Source organism: Carcharodon carcharias, chromosome 3 (assembly GCF_017639515.1).
Source record: "Carcharodon carcharias isolate sCarCar2 chromosome 3, sCarCar2.pri, whole genome shotgun sequence".
NCBI classification, from domain to species: domain Eukaryota; kingdom Metazoa; phylum Chordata; class Chondrichthyes; order Lamniformes; family Lamnidae; genus Carcharodon; species Carcharodon carcharias.
The window spans coordinates 231,372,268-231,391,491 of record NC_054469.1 but is presented as its reverse complement, the minus strand read 5'-3'; positions in this window follow the sequence as shown (position 1 = coordinate 231,391,491).

Here is a 19,224-nt window from a genome sequence, read left to right as displayed (position 1 = left end):
CAGTCTAAAAAGGATGTGGGCAGTAGTGGGGATTTCACTTTGAAAAGTGTGCAGAGAGAGGGAGAGACTTCAGTTTGAAAATGGAAGGGAGAGTGGGAGAGAATTCAGTTTGAAAAGGGTGCGGCGAGCGGGAGAGACTTCAGTCTGAAAAGGATGTGGAGAGCTGTGGGGACTTCAGTTTGAACAGTGTGCAGAGAGTGGGTGAGACTTTAGTTTGAAAAGGGCACAGAGAGCGGGAAAGACTTCAATTTGAAAAGGGCCCGGAGAGTGGGTGAGACTTCAGTTTGAAAAGGATGCGGAGAGAGGGAGAGACTTCAGATTGAAAAGAGCACGGAGAGTGGGAGAGACTTCAGTTTGAAAAGGGCACGGAGAGATGGAGAGACATCAGTTAGAAAAGGGCACAGAGAGTTGGTGAGACATCAGTTTAAAAAGGGCACGGAGAGTGGGAGAGCCTTCAGTTTGAAAATGGAAGGGAGAGTGGGAGAGAGTTCAGTTTGAAAAGGGCACAGAGAGTGGGATGGACTTCAGTTTGAAAAAGGGACGGAGAGCAGGAGAGACTTCAGTTTGAAAAGGACGTGGAGAGTGGGAGGGACTTCAGTGTAAAAAGGATGTGGAGAGTAGTGGGGACTTCAGTCTTTAAAAGGCCACGGAGAGCGGGCGAGACTTCAATTTGAAAAGGGCTCGGAGAGTGAGAGAGACTTCAGTTTGAAAAGGGTGCGGCGAGCGGGAGAGACTTCAGTCTGAAAAGGATGCAGCGAGCGGGAGAGACTTTAGTTTGAAAACGGCACAGAGAGTGGGAGAGACTTCAGTTTGAAAATGGCACAGAGAGTGGGAGAGACATCAGCTTGAAAAGGGCACGGAGAGTGGGAAAGACTTCAGTTTGAAAAGGGCAAGGAGAGAGGGAGAGACCTCAGTTTGAAAATTGAACGGAGAGTGTGAGAGACTTCAGTTTAAAAAGGACACGGAGAGTGGGAGAGACTTCAGTTTGAAATGACGCGGAGAGCGGGAGAGTCTTGAGTTTGAAAAGGGCACGGAGCGTGGGAGAGACTTCAGTTTGAAAAGGACACGGAGCGTGGGAAAGACTTCAGTTTGAAAAGGGAACAGAGAGAGGGAGAGACTTCAGTTTGAAAAGGGCTTGGAGAGCGAGAGAGTCTTCACTTTGAAAAGGATGCGGAGAGAAGGAGAGACTTCAGTTTGAAAAGGGCACGGAGAGTGGGATAGACTTCAGTTTGAAAAGGGTGCGGAGAGGGGGAGAGACTTCAGTTTGAAAAAGGCGCGGAGAGTGGGATGGACTTCAGTTTGAAAAGGGCGTCGAGACCGGGAGAGACTTCAGTTTGAAAAGGGTGCGGAGAGTGGGAGAGACTTCAGTTTGAAAAGGACCCGGAGAGTGGGAGAGACTTCAGTTTGAAAAGGGCACGGAGAGCGAGAGAGACTTCAGTTTGAAAAGGATGCGGAGAGAAGGGAAGACTTCAGTTTGAAAAGGGCACGGAGAGTGGGAGAGACTTCAGTTTGAAAAGGGCACGGAGAGTAGGAGAGACTTCAGTTTGAAAAGCACCCGGAGATTGGGAGAGACTTCAGTCTGAAAAGGGTACGGAGAGAGAGAGCGACTTCAGTTTGACAAGGGCACAGAGAGTGGGTGAGACTTCAGTTTGAAAAGGGCACGGAGAGTGGGAGAGACTTCAGTTTGAAAAGGGCACAGAGAGTGGGAGAGATTTCAGTTTGAAAAGGGAACAGAGAGTGAGAGAGACTTCAGTTTCGAAAGGGTGCGGAGAGTGGGATAGACTTCAGTTGGAAATGACGCGGAGAGCGGGAGAGTCTTGTGTTTGAAAAGGGCATGGAGCGTGGGAGAGACTTCAGTTTGAAAAGGGCACGGAGAGAGGGAGAGACTTCAGTCTGAAAAGGGCACGGAGAGTAGGAGAGACTTCAGTTTGAAAAGCACCCGGAGATTGGGAGAGACTTCAGTCTGAAAAGGGTACGGAGAGAGAGAGCGACTTCAGTTTGACAAGGGCACAGAGAGTGGGTGAGACTTCAGTTGGAAAAGGGCACGGAGAGTGGGAGAGATTTCAGTTTGAAAAGGGCACGGAGAGTGGGAGAGACTTCAGTTGGAAAAGGGCACGGAGAGTGGGAGAGATTTCAGTTTGAAAAGGGAACAGAGAGAGGGAGAGACTTCAGTTTGAAAAGGGCTTGGAGAGCGAGAGAGTCTTCACTTTGAAAAGGATGTGGAGAGAAGGAGAGTCTTGAGTTTGAAAAGGGCACGGAGAGAGGGAGAGACTTCAGTTTGAAAAGGTCATGGAGAGTGGGAGAGACTTCAGTTTGAAAAGGGCACGGAGAGTGGGAGAGACTTCAGTTTGAAAAGGACAAAAAGAGAGGGAGAGACTTCAGTTTGAAAAGAGCACGGAGAGTGGGAGAGACTTCAGTTTGAAAAGGACAAAAAGAGAGGGAGAGACTTCAGTTTGAAAAGGACAAAAAGAGAGGGAGAGACTTCAGTTTGAAATGGAAATGGAGAGTGGGAGAGACTTCAGTTTGAAAATGGAAGGGAGAGTGGGAGAGACTTCAGTTTGAAAATGGAAGGGAGAGTGGGAGAGACTTCAGTTTGAAATGGGCGTCGAGAGCGGGTGAGACTTCAGTTTGAAAAGGAAATGGAGAGTGGGAGAGACTTCAGTTTGAAAAGGGCATGGAGAGTGGGAGAGACTTCAGTTTGAGAAGGGTACAGAGAGTGGGAGAGACTTTAGTTTGAAAAGGACACGGAGAGTGGGAGAGACTTCAGTTTGAAAATGGAAGTGAGAGTGGGAGAGACTTCAGTTTGAAAAGGGCACAGAGAGTGGGAGATACATCAGTTTGAAAATGGAAGGGAGAGTGGGAGAGAGTTCAGTTTGAAAATTGAACGGAGAGCGGGAGAGACTTCAGTTTGAAAAGGACAAAAAGAGTGGGAGAGACTTCAGTTTGAAATGGGCGTCGAGAGCGGGTGAGACTTCAGTTTGAAAAGGAAATGGAGAGTGGGAGAGACTTCAGTTTGAAAATGGAAGGGAGAGTGGGAGAGACTTCAGTTTGAAAAGGGCACGGAGAGAGGGAGAGAGTTCAGTTTGAAAATGGAAGGGAGAGTGGGAGAGACTTCAGTTGGAAAAGGGCACGGAGAGAGGGAGAGACTTCAATTTGAAAAGGGCCCGGAGAGTGGGTGAGACTTCAGTTTGAAAAGGATGCGGAGAGAGGGAGAGACTTCAGATTGAAAAGAGCACGGAGAGTGGGAGAGACTTCAGTTTGAAAAGGGCACGGAGAGACGGAGAGACATCAGTTAGAAAAGGGCACAGAGAGTTGGTGAGACATCAGTTTAAAAAGTGCACGGAGAGTGGGAGAGCCTTCAGTTTGAAAATGGAAGGGAGAGTGGGAGAGAGTTCAGTTTGAAAAGGGCACAGAGAGTGGGATGGACTTCAGTTTGAAAAAGGGACGGAGAGCAGGAGAGACTTCAGTTTGAAAAGGACGTGGAGAGTGGGAGGGACTTCAGTCTAAAAAGGATGTGGAGAGTAGTGGGGACTTCAGTCTTTAAAAGGCCACGGAGAGCGGGCGCGACTTCAATTTGAAAAGGGCTCGGAGAGTGAGAGAGACTTCAGTTTGAAAAGGGTGCGGCGAGCGGGAGAGACTTCAGTCTGAAAAGGATGCAGCGAGCGGGAGAGACTTTAGTTTGAAAACGGCACAGAGAGTGGGAGAGACTTCAGTTTGAAAATGGCACAGAGAGTGGGAGAGACAACAGCTTGAAAAGGGCACGGAGAGTGGGAAAGACTTCAGTTTGAAAAGGGCAAGGAGAGAGGGAGAGACCTCAGTTTGAAAATTGAACGGAGAGTGTGAGAGACTTCAGTTTAAAAAGGACACGGAGAGTGGGAGAGACTTCAGTTTGAAATGACGCGGAGAGCGGGAGAGTCTTGAGTTTGAAAAGGGCACGGAGCGTGGGAGAGACTTCAGTTTGAAAAGGACACGGAGCGTGGGAAAGACTTCAGTTTGAAAAGGGAACAGAGAGTGAGAGAGACTTCAGTTTCGAAAGGGTGCGGAGAGTGGGATAGACTTCAGTTGGAAATGACGCGGAGAGCGGGAGAGTCTTGTGTTTGAAAAGGGCATGGAGCGTGGGAGAGACTTCAGTTTGAAAAGGGCACGGAGAGAGGGAGAGACTTCAGTCTGAAAAGGGCACGGAGAGTAGGAGAGACTTCAGTTTGAAAAGCACCCGGAGATTGGGAGAGACTTCAGTCTGAAAAGGGTACGGAGAGAGAGAGCGACTTCAGTTTGACAAGGGCACAGAGAGTGGGTGAGACTTCAGTTGGAAAAGGGCACGGAGAGTGGGAGAGATTTCAGTTTGAAAAGGGCACGGAGAGTGGGAGAGACTTCAGTTGGAAAAGGGCACGGAGAGTGGGAGAGATTTCAGTTTGAAAAGGGAACAGAGAGAGGGAGAGACTTCAGTTTGAAAAGGGCTTGGAGAGCGAGAGAGTCTTCACTTTGAAAAGGATGCGGAGAGAAGGAGAGTCTTGAGTTTGAAAAGGGCACGGAGAGAGGGAGAGACTTCAGTTTGAAAAGGTCATGGAGAGTGGGAGAGACTTCAGTTTGAAAAGGGCACGGAGAGTGGGAGAGACTTCAGTTTGAAAAGGACAAAAAGAGAGGGAGAGACTTCAGTTTGAAAAGAGCACGGAGAGTGGGAGAGACTTCAGTTTGAAAAGGACAAAAAGAGAGGGAGAGACTTCAGTTTGAAAAGGACAAAAAGAGAGGGAGAGACTTCAGTTTGAAATGGAAATGGAGAGTGGGAGAGACTTCAGTTTGAAAATGGAAGGGAGAGTGGGAGAGACTTCAGTTTGAAAATGGAAGGGAGAGTGGGAGAGACTTCAGTTTGAAATGGGCGTCGAGAGCGGGTGAGACTTCAGTTTGAAAAGGAAATGGAGAGTGGGAGAGACTTCAGTTTGAAAAGGGCATGGAGAGTGGGAGAGACTTCAGTTTGAGAAGGGTACGGAGAGTGGGAGAGACTTCAGTTTGAAAAGGACACGGAGAGTGGGAGAGACTTCAGTTTGAAAATGGAAGTGAGAGTGGGAGAGACTTCAGTTTGAAAAGGGCACAGAGAGTGGGAGATACATCAGTTTGAAAATGGAAGGGAGAGTGGGAGAGACTTCAGTTTGAAAATGGAAGGGAGAGTGGGAGAGAGTTCAGTTTGAAAATTGAACGGAGAGCGGGAGAGACTTCAGTTTGAAAAGGACAAAAAGAGTGGGAGAGACTTCAGTTTGAAATGGGCGTCGAGAGCGGGTGAGACTTCAGTTTGAAAAGGAAATGGAGAGTGGGAGAGACTTCAGTTTGAAAATGGAAGGGAGAGTGGGAGAGAGTTCAGTTTGAAAAGGGCACGGAGAGAGGGAGAGAGTTCAGTTTGAAAATGGAAGGGAGAGTGGGAGAGACTTCAGTTTGAAAAGGGCACGGAGAGAGGGAGAGAGTTCAGTTTGAAAATGGAAGGGAGAGTGGGAGAGACTTCAGTTGGAAAAGGGCACGGAGAGAGGGAGAGACTTCAATTTGAAAAGGGCCCGGAGAGTGGGTGAGACTTCAGTTTGAAAAGGATGCGGAGAGAGGGAGAGACTTCAGATTGAAAAGAGCACGGAGAGTGGGAGAGACTTCAGTTTGAAAAGGGCACGGAGAGACGGAGAGACATCAGTTAGAAAAGGGCACAGAGAGTTGGTGAGACATCAGTTTAAAAAGGGCACGGAGAGTGGGAGAGCCTTCAGTTTGAAAATGGAAGGGAGAGTGGGAGAGAGTTCAGTTTGAAAAGGGCACAGAGAGTGGGATGGACTTCAGTTTGAAAAAGGGACGGAGAGCAGGAGAGACTTCAGTTTGAAAAGGACGTGGAGAGTGGGAGGGACTTCAGTGTAAAAAGGATGTGGAGAGTAGTGGGGACTTCAGTCTTTAAAAGGCCACGGAGAGCGGGCGAGACTTCAATTTGAAAAGGGCTCGGAGAGTGAGAGAGACTTCAGTTTGAAAAGGGTGCGGCGAGCGGGAGAGACTTCAGTCTGAAAAGGATGCAGCGAGCGGGAGAGACTTTAGTTTGAAAACGGCACAGAGAGTGGGAGAGACTTCAGTTTGAAAATGGCACAGAGAGTGGGAGAGACATCAGCTTGAAAAGGGCACGGAGAGTGGGAAAGACTTCAGTTTGAAAAGGGCAAGGAGAGAGGGAGAGACCTCAGTTTGAAAATTGAACGGAGAGTGTGAGAGACTTCAGTTTAAAAAGGACACAGAGAGTGGGAGAGACTTCAGTTTGAAATGACGCGGAGAGCGGGAGAGTCTTGAGTTTGAAAAGGGCACGGAGCGTGGGAGAGACTTCAGTTTGAAAAGGACACGGAGCGTGGGAAAGACTTCAGTTTGAAAAGGGAACAGAGAGAGGGAGAGACTTCAGTTTGAAAAGGGCTTGGAGAGCGAGAGAGTCTTCACTTTGAAAAGGATGCGGAGAGAAGGAGAGACTTCAGTTTGAAAAGGGCACGGAGAGTGGGATAGACTTCAGTTTGAAAAGGGTGCGGAGAGGGGGAGAGACTTCAGTTTGAAAAAGGCGCAGAGAGTGGGATGGACTTCAGTTTGAAAAGGGCATCGAGACCGGGAGAGACTTCAGTTTGAAAAGGGTGCGGAGAGTGGGAGAGACTTCAGTTTGAAAAGGACCCGGAGAGTGGGAGAGACTTCAGTTTGAAAAGGGCACGGAGAGCGAGAGAGACTTCAGTTTGAAAAGGATGCGGAGAGAAGGGGAGACTTCAGTTTGAAAAGGGCACGGAGAGAGGGAGAGACTTCAGTTTGAAAAGGATGTGGAGAGTGGGAGAGACGTCAGTCTAAAAAGGATGTGGAGAGTAGTGGGGACTTCAGTTTGAAAAGTGTGCAGAGAGTGGGTGAGACTTCAGTTTAAAAATGGAAGGGAGAGTAGGAGAGACTTCAGTTTAAAAATGGAAGGGAGAGAGGGAGAGACTTCAGTTTGAAAAGGGTGCGGAGAATGGGAGAGACATCAGTTTGAAAAGGGTGCGGAGAGTGGGAGAGACTTCAGGTTGAAAAGGACATGGAGAGCGGGAGAGACTTCAGTTTGAAAAGCACCCGGAGATTGGGAGAGACTTCAGTTTGAAAAGGGCACGGAGAGAGAGAGCGACTTCATTTTGACAAGGGCACAGAGAGTGGGAGAGACTTCAGTTTGAAAAGTGCGTCGAGAGTGGGAGAGACTTCAGTTTGAAAAGGGCACGGAGAGTGGGAGAGACTTCAGATTGAAAAGGGCACGGAGAGTGGGAGAGAATTAAGTTTGAAAAGGGTGCGGAGAGTGGGAGAGACTTCAGTTTGAAAAGTGCGTCGAGAGTGGGAGAGACTTCAGTTTGAAAAGGGCACGGAGAGTGGGAGAGACTTCAGTTTGAAAAGGGCACGGAGAGTGGGAGAGACTTCAGTTTGAAAAGGGCACGGAGAGTGGGAGAGAATTAAGTTTGAAAAGGGTGCGGAGATGGGGAGAGACTTCAGTTTGAAAATTGAACGGAGAGTGCGAGAGACTTCAGTTTAAAAAGGACACGGAGAGAGGGAGAGACTTCAGTTTGAAATGACGCGGAGAGCGGGAGAGTCTTGAGTTTGAAAAGGGCATGGATAGTGGGAGAGACTTCAGTTTGAAAAGGGCATGGAGAGCGGGAAAGACTTCAGTTTGAAAATGGAAGGGAGAGTGGGAGAGACTTCAGTTTGAAAATTGAACGGAGAGAGGGAGAGACTTCAGTTTGAAAATGGAAGGGAGAGTGGGAGAGACTTCAGTTTGAAAATTGAACGGAGAGAGGGAGAGACTTCAGTTTGAAAATAGAACGTAGAGTGTGAGAGACTTCAGTTTAAAAAGGGCACGGAGAGAGGGAGAGACGTCTTTTGAAAAGGGCATGGAGAGTGGGAGAGACTTCAGTTTGAAAAAGGCGCGGAGAGTGGGAGAGACTTCAGTTTGAAAAGGGTGCGGAGAGTGGGTGAGACTTCAGTTTGAAAAGGATGCGGAGAGAAGGGGAGACTTCAGGTTGAAAAGGATATGGAGGGCGGGAGAGACTTCAGTTTGAAAATTGAACGGAGAGTGCGAGAGACTTCAGTTTAAAAAGGACACGGAGAGTGGGAGAGACTTCAGTTTGAAAATTGAACGCAGAGTGCGAGAGACTTCAGTTTAAAAAGGACACGGAGAGAGGGAGAGACTTCAGTTTAAAAAGGGAACAGAGAGAGGGAGAGACCTCAGTTTGAAAAGGGCTTGGAGAGCGAGAGAGCCTTCACTTTGAAAAGGATGCGGAGAGAAGGAGAGACTTCAGTTTGAAAAGGGCACGGAGAATGGGAGAGACTTCAGTTTGAAAAGGACGTGGAGAGTGGGAGGGACTTCAGTCTAAAAAGGATGTGGAGAGTAGTGGGGACTTCAGTCTTTAAAAGGCCACGGAGAGCGGGCGAGACTTCAGTTTGAAAAGGGCACGGAGAGTGGGAGAGACTTCAGTTTGAAAAGTGCGTCGAGAGTGGGAGAGACTTCAGTTTGAAAAGGGTGCGGCGAGTGGGAGAGACTTCAGTCTGAAAAGGACACGGAGAGTGGGAGAGACTTCAGTCTGAAAAGGGAACAGAGAGAGGGAGAGACCTCAGTTTGAAAAGGGCTTGGAGACCGAGAGAGTCTTCACTTTGAAAAGGATGCAGAGAGAAGGAGAGACTTCAGTTTGAAAAGGGTACGGAGAGAGGGAGAGACTTCAGTTTGAAAATAGAACGTAGAGCGTGAGAGACTTCAGTTTAAAAAGGACACGGAGAGAGGGAGAGACTTCAGTTTGAAAAGGGCACGGAGAGTGGGAGAGACTTCAGTTTAAAAAGGACACGGAAAGAGGGAGAGACTTCAGTTTGAAAATAGAACGTAGAGTGTGAGAGACTTCAGTTTGAAAAGGACCCGGAGAGAGGGAGAGACTTCAGTTTGAAAAGGGCACGGAGAGTGGGAGAGACTTCAGTTTGAAAAGGACCCGGAGAGTGGGAGAGACTTCAGTTTGAAAATGGAAGGGAGAGTGGGAGAGACTTCAGATTGAAAATGGAAGGGAGAGTGGGAGAGACTTCAGATTGAAAATGGAAGGGAGAGTGGGAGAGACTTCAGATTGAAAATGGAAGGGAGAGTGGGAGAGACTTCAGTTTGAAAAGGGCACGGAGAGTGGGAGAGAATTAAGTTTGAAAAGGGTGCAGAGATGGGGAGAGACTTCAGTTTGAAAATTGAACGGAGAGTGTGAGAGACTTCAGTTTAAAAAGGACACGGAGAGAGGGAAGAGACTTCAGTTTGAAATGACGCGGAGAGCGGGAGAGTCTTGAGTTTGAAAAGGGCACGGAGCGTGGGAGAGACTTCAGTTTGAAAAGGGAACAGAGAGAGGGAGAGACTTCAGTTTGAAAAGGGCTTGGAGAGCGAGAGAGTCTTCACTTTGAAAAGGATGCAGAGAGAAGGAGAGACTTCAGTTTGAAAAGGGTACGGAGAGAGGGAGAGACTTCAGTTTGAAAAGGGAACAGAGAGAGGGAGAGACCTCAGTTTGAAAAGGGAACAGAGAGAGGGAGAGACTTCAGTTTGAAAAGGGAACAGAGAGAGGGAGAGACCTCAGTTTGAAAAGGGAACAGAGAGAGGGAGAGACCTCAGTTTGAAAAGGGAACAGAGAGAGGGAGAGACCTCAGTTTGAAAAGGGAACAGAGAGAGGGAGAGACCTCAGTTTGAAAAGGGAACAGAGAGAGGGCGAGACTTCAGTTTGAAAAGGGAACAGAGAGAGGGAGAGACTTCAGTTTGAAAAGGGAACAGAGAGAGGGAGAGACTTCAGTTTGAAAAGGGCTTGGAGAGCGAGAGAGTCTTCACTTTGAAAAGGATGCAGAGAGAAGGAGAGACTTCAGTTTGAAAATGGAATGGAGAGCGGGAGAGACTTCAGTTTAAAAATGGAAGGGAGAGTGGGAGAGACTTCAGTTTGAAAATGGAAGGGAGAGTGGGAGAGACTTCAGTTTGAAAAGGGCTTGGAGAGCGAGAGAGTCTTCACTTTGAAAAGGATGCGGAGAGAAGGAGAGACTTCAGTTTGAAAAGGGCACGGAGAGTGTGAGAGACTTCAGTTTAAAAAGGACACGGAGAGCGAGAGAGACTTCAGTTTGAAAATTGAACGGAGAGTGCGAGAGACTTCAGTTTAAAAAGGACACGGAGAGAGGGAGAGACTTCAGTTTAAAAAGGACACGGAGAGAGGGAGAGACTTCAGTTTAAAAAGGACACGGAGAGTGGGAGAGACTTCAGTTTGAAAAGGGAACAGAGAGAGGGAGAGACCTCAGTTTGAAAAGGGCTTGGAGAGCGAGAGAGTCTTCACTTTGAAAAGGATGCGGAGAGAAGGAGAGACTTCAGTTTGAAAAGGATGTGGAGAGTGGGAGAGACTTCAGTTTGAAAAGGATGCGGAGAGAGGGAGAGACTTCAGTTTGAAAAAGGGACGGAGAGAGGGAGAGACTTCAGTTTGAAAAGGGCACGGAGAGAGGGAGAGACTTCAGTTTGAAAAGGACGTGGAGAGTGGGAGAGACTTCAGTTTGAAAAGGGACGGAGAGAGGGAGAGACTTCAGTTTGAAAAGGGAACAGAGAGAGGGAGAGACTTCAGTTTGAAAAGGGCTTGGAGAGCGAGAGAGTCTTCACTTTGAAAAGGATGCGGAGAGAAGGAGAGACTTCAGTTTGAAAAGGGAACAGAGAGAAGCAGAGACTTCAGTTTGAAAAGGGCTTGGAGAGCGAGAGAGTCTTCACTTTGAAAAGGATGCGGAGAGTGGGAGAGACTTCAGTTTGAAAAGGATGCGGAGAGTGGGAGAGACTTCAGTTTGAAAAGGATGCGGAGAGAAGGAGAGACTTCAGTTTGAAAAGGGCACGGAGATTGGGAGAGACTTCAGTTTGAAAAGGGCGTCGAGACCGGGAGAGACTTCAGTTTGAAAAGGGTGCGGAGAGTGGGAGAGACTTCAGTTTGAAAAGGACCCGGAGAGTGGGAGAGACTTCAGTTTGAAAAGGGCGTCGAGAGTGGGAGAGACTTCAGTTTGAAAAGGACCCGGAGAGAGGGAGAGACTTCAGTTTGAAAAGGGCATGGAGAGCGAGAGAGACTTCAGTTTGAAAAGGATGCGGAGAGAAGGGGAGACTTCAGTTTGAAAAGGTCACGGAGAGTAGGAGAGACTTCAGTTTGAAAAGCACCCGGAGATTGGGAGAGACTTCAGTCTGAAAAGGGTACGGAGAGAGAGAGCGACTTCAGTTTGACAAGGGCACAGAGAGTGGGTGAGACTTCAGTTTGAAAAGGGTGCGGAGAGTGGGAGAGACTTCAGTTTAAAAAGGACACGGAGAGTGGGAGAGACTTCAGTTTAAAAAGGACACGGAGAGTGGGAGAGACTTCAGTTTAAAAAGGACACGGAGAGTGGGAGAGACTTCAGTTTGAAATGACGCGGAGAGCAGGAGAGTCTTGAGTTTGAAAAGGGCACGGAGCGTGGGAGAGACTTCAGTTTAAAAAGGACACGGAGAGTGGGAAAGACTTCAGTTTAAAATGGAACAGAGAGAGGGAGAGACTTCAGTTTGAAAAGGATGTGGAGAGTGGGAGAGACGTCAGTCTAAAAAGGATGTGGAGAGTAGTGGGGACTTCAGTTTGAAAAGGGCACGGAAAGAGGGAGAGACTTCAGTTTGAAAAGGGCGTTGAGAGCGGGAGAGAGTTCAGTTTGAAAAGGGCGTCGAGAGCGGGAGAGAGTTCAGTTTGAAAAGGGCGTCGAGAGCGGGAGAGAGTTCAGTTTGAAAAGGGCACGGAGAGCGGGAGAGACATCAGTTTGAAAAGGGCCCGGAGAGATGGAGAGACTTCAGTTTGAAAATGGAAGGGAGAGTGGGAGAGACTTCAGTTTGAAAATGGAAGGGAGAGTGGGAGAGACTTCAGTTAGAAAAGGATGTGGAGAGCTGTGGGGACTTCAGTTTGAAAAGTGTGCAGAGAGTGGGTGAGACTTCAGTCTAAAAAGGGAGCGGCAAGCGGGAGAGAGTTTAGTTTGAAAAGGGTACAGAGAGTGGGAGAGTCTTCAGTTTGAAAAGGGAACAGAGAGTGGGAGAAACCTCAGTTTGAAAAGGGCACGGAGAGTGGGAGAGACTTCAGTCTGAAAAGGGCACGAAGAGAGGGAGAGACTTCAGTTTGAAAATGGAATAGAAAGTGGGAGAGACTTCAGTTTGTAAAGTGCACGGAGAGCGGGAGAGACTTCAGTTTGAAAAGGGCACGAAGAGAGGGAGAGACTTCAGTCTAAAAAGGATGTGGAGAGTGGCGGGGACTTCAGTTTGAACAGGGCACAGAGAGTAGGGGAGACTTCAGTTTGTAAATGGAATAGAGAGTGGGAGAGTCTTCAGTTTGAAAAGGGCGCAAAGAGTGGGAGAGACTTCAGTCTAAAAAGGATGTGGAGAGTGGCGGGGACTTCAGTTTGAACAGGGCACAGAGAGTAGGGGAGACTTCAGTTTGTAAATGGAATAGAGAGTGGGAGAGTCTTCAGTTTGAAAAGGGCGCAAAGAGTGGGAGAGACTTCAGTCTAAAAAGGATGTGGAGAGCAGCGGGGACTTCAGTTTGAGACGGGAACGGAGAGTGCGAGAGACTTCCGTTTGTAAAGGGTTTGGAGAGCAGGAGAGAAAGGAAAGAAGAAACTGTGACATCACAGGAAGCTAGCAAGTTGATTGGCCTGTAAGTGCTCAGTCTAAGGGACAGTGTGTGAGAAACCAGCTTGGGACAAGCGAGTTAAGGCAGATTTATTAATAAAAAGAATTAAGTCTTTAAAATAATAAACCAAAATTTGAAAACTTTGAGCTTAAGATCAAACAATAAAAATAAAAATGCAATAAAAACAAAGTAATTTAAACAAACATCTAAAACACATACCTTGTCGTTAAGAAGACTATAATGTTTAGTTGTCAGTGGTACTAGCATTCAATAAGGACAGTAAATTGTAGCATACAAAGGAAGAAAGTAATTAAAGTAAATTACCTAACGTAAGTTAGAAAGGCGGGAAAGGTGTTATGTTGCAGCTATTGGACGTGGGAGCTTTAGGATGCCAAGACAATCCATGTCAAACATGTCTGCAGGAAGTGTAAGCAGCTTGAGGAATTCTGGACCAGGATTATTGAACTGGGAGCTGAAATGCAGACCCTGCACTACATAAGGGAGGGGGAGAAATACCTGGATACTTTGCTCCAGAAGACAGCCACACCTCTTAGAAGAGGGTCATCTGTTTTGGTCAGCAGTCAGGGACAGGAGGATGTGACTGTCAGTGAGGCAGGTAATGGGACCGAGCAGACAGTAGGGGAGGAGCCTCAGGCTTTGCAATTGTCAAACAGGTTTGAGATGCTCACAACCTGTGTGGATGAAAGTGAAGTCTGCAAGGTGGATGAGCAGACTGGCCATGGTACCGTGGTACAGGAAGCTGTTCAAGCAGGGGGAGCATAAAGGAATGTAGTGGTATTAAGGGACAGTACAGTGATGGGGATTGACACTGTTCTCTGCAGCAAAGAGCAAGAGTCCAGACGGCTATGTTGTCTGTCCGGTGCCAGGGTTCAGGACATCTGCTCCGGGCTGGGGAGGAACTTGCGGTAGGAGAGGGAGGATCCAGTTGTTGTGGTCCATGTAGGCACCAACGATATAGGTGGAACTAGGAAAGAGGTTCTGCAAAGTCAGTATGAGGATCTAGGTATCAAATTAAGAAGCAGAACTTCAAAGGTAACAATCTCTGGATTATTACCTGAGCCATGTGTAAATTGGCACAGGGCAGATAAGACTAGAGAGATGAATGCGCGGCTAGTGGAATGCTATCCTTTATTACGAGAAGGATTGAACATAAAAGTAAGGTTGTTATGGTTCAGTTATACAGGGCATTGGTGAGACTACGCCTCGAATACTGTGTGCAGTTTTGGTCTCCTTATTTAAGGAAGGATGTAAATGTATTGGAGGCGGTTCAGAGGAAATTTACTGGATTGATACCTGGAATGAGTGGGTTGTCTTATGAGGAAAGGTTGGACAGACTGGGCTTGTTTCCATTGGAGTTTAGAATAATGAGGGTGGTTTGATTGAAGTCTATAAGATCTTGAACAACCTTGACAAGGTGGACATGGAAAGGACGTTTCCTCTTGCGGGTGATTCCAGAACTAGGGGGCACTGATTTAAAATTAGGGGTCACCCTTTTAGGACAGAGATGAGGAGAATTTTTTTCTCTCAGAGGGTTGTGTGACTTTGGAATTCTCTGCCTCAGAAGGTGGTGGAGACGGGGTCATTGAATATTTTTAAGGCAGAGATAGATAGATTCTTGTTAGGCAAGGGAATCAAAGGTTAATGGGAGTTAGATGGGAATGTGGAAATCAAAACACAAGAAGATCAGCCATGATCTTATTGAACGGTGGAGCAGGCTCGAGGGGCTGAATGGTCTACTCCTGTTCCTATTTCTTATGTTCTTATGACTTGCATGGGGACCCAAAGCACATCTTGTGGGGTACATCTGGTCTCTGACTATCCGGAGACCAGAAGATCTGGGCCATAATTTCTGGTTGCAAGATCTTATAGAGAAAACAATATTCACCTGCTCCTGTTGAGAGAGACATGTTTGGTGTGGTGGTTTGCTGAGTTCTTCTTTGTCACTTCTTCAGAATCTGGTTCTGGGCTGTACAGCTGTAAAAACAAAATTAACATTTTTCTAAAACCACTGGGGCTGACTCTGTGATTATGCCAAAAAATGGTTCACACACTCAGCAACCACAAGCATAGCTACAGAACCAATTCTGGGGGTTTTTTTTATTTGTTCATGGATTGTGGAGTCCGCTGGCAAGGCCACCAGTTGCTGTCCATCCCTAATTGCCCTTGATTTGAGAGGGCAGTTAAGAGCCAACAACATTGCTGTGGATCTGGAGTCACATGGAAGCCAGACCAGACAAGGATGGCAGATTTCCTTCACTAAAGGGGTATTAGTGAACCAGCTGGGGTTTTACCAAATTCAACAATAGCTTTATGGTTACCATTGCTGAGATTAACTTTCACTTCCAGATTTTTAAAACGGAATTTAAATTCCAACAGCTGGGATTTGAACCCATGTCCCCAGAGCATTATCCTGGGCCTCTGGATTACTCGTCTAGTGACATTACCATTACATCACCATCTGCCTCCTTATTGCTCAGGGTCAGTGAGATTTTAAGTCATTTGTATAAATACCCTATATGTTTTCCACATAGGGCCCAATGTGTCAACTGTGCTGGACGTGAGGGTGGTGGGGTGGTGGGGAGGTGGGGAGGTGGGGAGGTGGGGAGGTGGGGAGGTGGGGTGGTGGGGAGGTGGGGTGGTGGGGAGGTGAGGTGGGGAGGTGGGGAGGTGGGGTGGTGGGGAGGTGGGGTGGTGGGGAGGTGAGGAGGTGGGGTGGTGGGGAGGTGAGGAGGTGGGGTGGTGGGGAGGTGGGGTGGTGGGGAGGTGGGGAGGTGAGGTGGGGAGGTGGGGTGGTGGGGAGGTGGGGAGGTGGGGTGGTGGGGAGGTGGGGAGGTGGGGTGGTGGGGAGGTGGGGTGGGGAGGTGGGGAGGTGGGGAGGTGAGGTGGGGAGGTGGGGTGGGGAGGTGGGGTAGGGTGGTGGTGTGGTGGGGAGGTAGGGTGGTGGGGTGGTGGGGAGGTGAGGTAGGGTGGTGGGGTGGTGGGGAGGTGAGGTAGGGTGGTGGGGTGGTGGTGAGGTGGTGAAGTGGGGAGGTGGGGTGGTGGGGAGGTGGGGAGGTGAGGTGGGGAGGTGAGGTGGGGAGGTGGGGAGGTGGGGTAGCGTGGTGGGGTGGTGGGGAGGTGAGGTGGGGAGGTGGGGAGGTGGGGTGGTGAGGTGGGGAGGTGGGGAGGTGGGGTGGGGAGATGGGGTGGGGAGGTGGGGAGGTGGGGTGGGGAGGTGGGGAGGTGGGGAGGTGAGGTGGGGAGGTGGGGTGGTGGGGTGGTGGGGAGGTGAGGTGGGGAGGTGGGGTGGTGGGGAGGTGGGGAGGTGGGGAGGTGGGGTGGGGAGGTGGGGAGGTGGGGAGGTGGGGTGGTGGGGTGGTGAGGTGGGGAGGTGGGGAGGTGGGGTGGGGAGGTGGGGAGGTGGGGAGGTGGGGAGGTGGGGAGGTGAGGTGGGGAGGTGGGGAGGTGGGGAGGTGGGGTGGGGAGGTGGGGAGGTGGGGTGGTGGGGAGGTGGGGAGGTGAGGTGGGGAGGTGAGGTGGGGAGGTGGGGAGGTGGGGTAGCGTGGTGGGGTGGTGGGGAGGTGAGGTGGGGAGGTGGGGTGGTGGGGTGGTGGGGTGGTGGGGTGGGGAGGTGGGGTGGTGGGGTGGTGAGGTGGGGAGGTGGGGAGGTGGGGTGGGGAGATGGGGTGGGGAGGTGGGGAGGTGGGGTGGTGAGGTGGGGAGGTGGGGAGGTGGGGAGGTGGGGTGGTGAGGTGGGGAGGTGGGGAGGTGGGGTGGGGAGATGGGGTGGGGAGGTGGGGAGGTGGGGTGGGGAGGTGGGGAGGTGGGGAGGTGAGGTGGGGAGGTGGGGTGGTGGGGTGGTGGGGAGGTGAGGTGGGGAGGTGGGGTGGTGGGGGAGGTGGGGAGGTGGGGTGGTGGGGAGGTGGGGAGGTGGGGAGGTGGGGAGGTGAGGTGGGGAGGTGGGGAGGTGAGGTGGGGAGGTGGGGGTGTGGTGGGGAGGTAGGGTGGTGGGGAGGTGGGGAGGTGAGGTAGGGTGGTGGGGTGGTGGGGGGGTGAGGTAGGGTGGTGGGGTGGTGGGGAGGTGAGGTGGGGTGGTGGGGAGGTGAGGTGGGGAGGTGGGGAGGTGGGGAGGTGGGGAGGTGAGGTAGGGTGGTGGGGAGGTGGGGTGGTGGGGAGGTGGGGAGGTGGGGAGGTGAGGTGGGGAGGTGAGGTGGGGAGGTGGGGAGGTGGGGTGGTGGGGAGGTGAGGTGGGGAGGTGAGGTGGGAGGTGGGGTGGGGAGGTGGGGTGGGGAGGTGGGGAGGTGAGGTGGGGAGGTGGGGAGGTGAGGTGGGGAGGTGGGGGTGTGGTGGGGAGGTAGGGTGGTGGGGAGGTGGGGAGGTGAGGTAGGGTGGTGGGGTGGTGGGGGGGTGAGGTAGGGTGGTGGGGTGGTGGGGAGGTGAGGTGGGGTGGTGGGGAGGTGGGGTGGTGGGGAGGTGGGGTAGGGTGGTGGGGAGGTGGGGAGGTGGGGTGGTGGGGAGGTGGGGTAGGGTGGTGGGGAGGTGGGGAGGTGGGGAGGTGGGGTGGTGGGGAGGTGGGGTGGTGGGGAGGTGAGGTAGGGTGGTGGGGAGGTGGGGTGGTGGGGAGGTGGGGAGGTGGGGAGGTGAGGTGGGGAGGTGAGGTGGGGAGGTGGGGAGGTGGGGTGGTGGGGAGGTGAGGTGGGGAGGTGAGGTGGGAGGTGGGGTGGGGAGGTGGGGTGGGGAGGTGGGGAGGTGGGGAGGTGGGGAGGTGAGGTGGGGAGGTGGGGAGGTGAGGTGGGGAGGTGGGGGTGTGGTGGGGAGGTAGGGTGGTGGGGAGGTGGGGAGGTGAGGTAGGGTGGTGGGGTGGTGGGGGGGTGAGGTAGGGTGGTGGGGTGGTGGGGAGGTGAGGTGGGGTGGTGGGGAGGTGGGGTGGTGGGGAGGTGGGGTAGGGTGGTGGGGAGGTGGGGAGGTGGGGTGGTGGGGAGGTGGGGAGGTGAGGTAGGGTGGTGGGGTGGTGGGGGGGTGAGGTAGGGTGGTGGGGTGGTGGGGAGGTGAGGTGGGGAGGTGGGGAGGTGGGGTGGTGGGGAGGTGGGGTAGGGTGGTGGGGAGGTGGGGAGGTGGGGTGGTGGGGAGGTGGGGTGGTGGGGATGTGGTGAGGTGGGGTGGTGGGGAGGTGGGGAGGGGAGGTGAGGTGGGGAGGTGGGGTGGTGGGGAGGTGAGGTGGTGAGGTGGGGAGGTGAGGTGGGGAGGTGGGGAGGTGGGGTAGGGTGGTGGTGTGGTGGGGTGGTGGGGAGGTGGGGAGGTAGGAGCAAGGAATCCAGAACATTGCAACTTTCAAAGGTCACACTCTCCAAATGGCCTCAAAAACATCACAGACTTTGGGATGACCAGAACTCAACATGTGGCACCATCTGCCCAGCTAGTTCTCTGCTGAGGTCATGGGAGCCTCTCCCTGAGTACTACATCAGGGAACTGACCTCCTTCTTCTTTCCTTGGCTAACTCTTTGCAGGGGTTCAGGATGGGATTTTCCGGGGTCTGGGGTCACTGGCAGCTATCCCAAAATTGCAGGTGCATCGTTCTTGATTTTCCGACTTTCAATGTCAATAGATGACAAATTGCTGGTGGTTTTCCAAAACCTAGTATAATACAAACTGCCTGCTGCCAGCAAGGTTCCATTGAGATAGAGAGCCATTGAACTTCCAACTCCAGTATTCACGGTTAAGAACTCAGAAATCTATAGACGGACATTAAACTTGGTTTAGGTCTTTTCAAGTCATAATTTAAACCTCTAATTCGCAATATGTTTTTGTCTATTTATTTAAATATGTATTTCAGAAAGGCGGCTTTATAATGCTCACATGGTGAGAGCACTTTAATAATCAGGATGCTACCATGTGATATACAATCCACTTTGGCACAGTTCAAAGTGACCTAAATGCTGCAAAACAGCAATTATAAGACTCATACCTTCCTAAACTTCCTGTCATGTCTCATCATGCTTAATTCTTCCAATTGCTGGATTAGCATTTTATATGATCCCTATCAAGAATCAAACAAGAACATTTTTACTGACATAATAAAATTAAGTCAGTGAATTGAAATTAGCTTTGCAACAGAAAGCATAAAGTCAAAAGAGTAATGAGTCCACCAGTGTTCTGTTTTGGATACGGAGGACACTACAACATCTGCACATGGCACTAACACCATGAATTTCCCATGGGATTCTCCTGCTCCAAGTTGTGAATTGGGCTTAGGAACTTTAATGGATTTCTGCCAAAGTTGGGGTGGTGGAGCAGGAAGTTCTCAGGGCAAGTAACCTTTACAGATGATGTGTAAGGCAAGTGGTAAAATTTGTAAGGATCAGGCTCAATCAAGTGGATTGGATAAGGAAAGGCTGAAGGATATTAATGTGGATGAATGTGTAAGGTAGGGTAAGAAACTTTTGGAGATAAATGAGACACAGTGAAAGGTGACTGCCAGCACAAGCAGATAAGGATTCGGTTGTATGTACTGACTTCTCGGGATAAAGTTTCCCCCTGGTGTTGGTGCATTTGAAGGCCTGGCTTCACTAGC